Source organism: Cydia pomonella, chromosome 25 (assembly GCF_033807575.1).
Source record: "Cydia pomonella isolate Wapato2018A chromosome 25, ilCydPomo1, whole genome shotgun sequence".
In the NCBI taxonomy this organism is placed as follows: domain Eukaryota; kingdom Metazoa; phylum Arthropoda; class Insecta; order Lepidoptera; family Tortricidae; genus Cydia; species Cydia pomonella.
In genome coordinates, this window is record NC_084727.1 from 7,179,363 (window position 1) to 7,182,797 (window position 3,435).

Here is a 3,435-nt window from a genome sequence, read left to right on the forward strand (position 1 = left end):
CATTGTTATACGAGTTTTACATGAAAGTAGTTTTTTGTTGTAAGGTATAGCGTGCCTGAAGCAGTTATTTAATTTTAAGAACAATAATATACACATTTGTTAAAAAAATATATAAGTAAGCTAGTTTTATTTACACCTACGCTACCATTAGGTAATTAGTCCATGACCATATGCTATTTAGAAAATCGCTGCCGACTTAGCCTGGTCTGACTAGGAAAAAATCCCCATACAGTCAACCAATTTGATTCCTAAGCCCCTATAGAACCTTGTCGCTATATCTACAAGATGCATGACATAAACATCACTCAATAGGCCGTGTCGTAGAAGATCAAGTTGATTTATTATGACATGGTCCCTAGGAATGAAATTGGTCGACTGTACAGTTAGCAGCAGATATACCTGAGCGGGCAAGGTGTCCAAGAAAACATATACTTCAATCGTCGCACAAAATATGGACATCTAAGTTGTCTTTTTCACGTAGGCTTTCAGTTCGTCACACCCTTATTTAACCACAATGACAATAACGGCTAGAAGTCAGTGGTACGTAAGCACTCAAATGCAAGCTGCTGTCAATATTTATTTAATTATTTATTATTATTTTATTTAAAAAAACGCACGCACGCACGCGGGTGCTATTTGTAGGTGAAATCCGCCGCACGCGTCCGCTTCAGTTAGCGTTGCTCATACTATTTTTCGTTAACCCGCTCGTCCGCTCCGTGCACCCGCGCCAGCTAGCGGAGGCCCTTATCAATGTTTTTTTTTTCATTAGGTTTCCCAGAATCAGTAAACAATTATGTAACACATATATAAATTTCTGGCAAAAAGAAAAAATCATGCATTCAAGGGTTAAATATCTATACGGACGAAGTGCCACAAATATGTATACACGACCTTATTGCCAATACATTAAAGTTGTGTACATATTTTTGGCACTTTGTCCGCGTCGATATTTAATATGATGAAACAGCTCAAAATAAAAGGCAACAATACTTCTCCAAATCGTTTATTCATACAATATTTATAAAGTTCATCAATAACCTAGTATTATATGTAATGTATAATAAGTTACACTTAAGATGTATTACACCGCTGATTATCATTAGTTAATTCATAACAAGTCTTAACCTTTTCACCGCCATATCAATTATATATATAAAGAACTAGACGACCTGTCTGGCCTAGTGGATAGACCCTATGAAGCTGATGGTCTCGGGTCCAAATCCTGGTAAGGGCATTAATTCGTGTGATGAGCATGGATTTTTCCTGAGTCACGGGTGTTTTCTATGTATTTAAGTATTTATATATTATATATACCGTTGTTTAAGTACCCACAACACAGGCCTTTTTGTGTATTAGTCAATTTATGTAATAATCTCATATAATATTTATAAAAAAAACTTCAATTTGATTGTCGAAATACCATACAATAAACGTACCATTGTCGAGAGCGCCCTCTATGAGTGTCATTTGGCCTGCTGTCAAATTTAATAGCCAAAAAAAAATATGTTCTATAGGTATGGACTATGGAAGGTAGAGGCAAGGAACAGAATCTCCATATACCAAAAAGTGTCCGACAAAAAACCATAAATAGGTGGCGCTACAATACCTAGAATACTTGAGAAAATAATCAAATCATAGACAGCGCACTTCACTCCGTCAATAACGCCTAGGTTCTTAGCTACTCTGGAGAGATTTGGAACTATTATTTATAGCTGACAGCTGGACACTTTTGCAACAATTTTGCCTATGGAGTTTCTGTTCCTTGCCTCTACCTTCCATAGGTATGGACACGAGAGCAAGTCACGAAATGATGTAATGATAGCCAGCATTTGAAATTAGTCTGCCAAGCCATTTCCGTCAATAGAAATAGGCGGCAAAAGTAGCAGATCAAATAACGCTTCATAAATAGGTATTATTCTGGAACAGGTTAACAAAAAGTGATGTCTTCAATATAGAACAACTGATATTAATTAGTATTTAATTTGTAAATAGTAGGTAGTGATATCTTATTCTCAAGTACAAAGCCTGCACCTAACAAGTCTCTTTTTGACCCAGTGGTTGACTGGTAGAGAATGCATTAAGGCATTAAGTCCGACATTTGTACTTAATATTTTATGTGCAATAAAGTATAAATAAATAAATAAACAACTAAGACTGTAAAAGACATACTTTTGAATGCAATTTTAGACGTCAAACGTCTCTTGGGCCGCCAGCGCTTTAGGGTCTATGCCGGAAGCAGGGGATTTGGGGAAGGTGTTTTATATTTAGATGTAGTCGTTTTTAGTTTAGTTACTTAGGTTTTAAGGTTTAGTTTTATGTAATTTTGGTTAATAAAGGAATTATCTATATTTGGAAAAGTTATCCGGAATATCAGATACTTTTGGCGCGTTGTTTCATCCGCTACTTTTGATGCCTACTGTACTATAGAAAATATGAATTTCGCGCCTTTTTGTACTAACAAACTTGTTTAACCGGCTATAGTATTATTTTTTCGTATCGATAGCAATTTGAACCGCCAACTGACAGATGGACCAAAAAGTTTCTTCGAGGTATTTTTAACTTAATATCGTGCGCAAGTCACATTCACTCGTTCATTCATTCAATACTGTTTTTGCGATTAGTAATCTCTGTAGCTTATGGAAGGTAGAGGCAAGGAACAGAAACTCCTTAGGCAGAACTGTTGCTAAAGTGTCCAGCTGTCAGCTATAAATAATAGATCCAAATCTCTCCAGAGTAGCGCTAGAGTAGCTAAGAACCGAGGCGTTATCGACGGAGTGAAGTGCGCTATCTATGATTAGATTTTTTTCTCAAGTATTCTAAAACGTAGTGATTATATGCTCTTTGGTATTCTAGGTATTGTAGCGCCACCTATTTAGGGTTTTTTGTCCGACACTTTTTGCTATATGGAGATTCTGTTCCTTGCCTCTACCTTCCATAGTGTAGCTGAGCGTGTAATCATTCACTTCAACTTTCTTGACTCTTTCGCGCCATCTATTGTCGACTACGAAAATAATAAGCGTTTTGCTAAAAAAACTGGGGGCCTACCGGGAAAATCGAAATTCACCAATTGCGGGGATCTTTCTCTTTTACTCTCACTACGACGTAATTAGAGTGACAGAGAAAAATGCCCGCAATTGACTAACTTCGATTTTCGCGGTAAGCCTCCAGATGTATGGAGTGAGCACTCTATGCTTACTTATTTCTCTATGGTCATACTTAGATACATTCGGAGTAATTTCGAGCTGACAGTACTCGAATGGATTTTGCTTTTCATTAATACAGCTACAGCGGGGAAAAAGGGTAAAGATTTGTTAGAACTGAGGATAATTAAAAGGTTGCCGTTACCTTCTTAAAAAAACATGATTTTTTAAAAGTATTTTACATAACAATAAGCCAAAATGGGGTTAGGCCGGCAATTTAATCAAAGAGAATTTG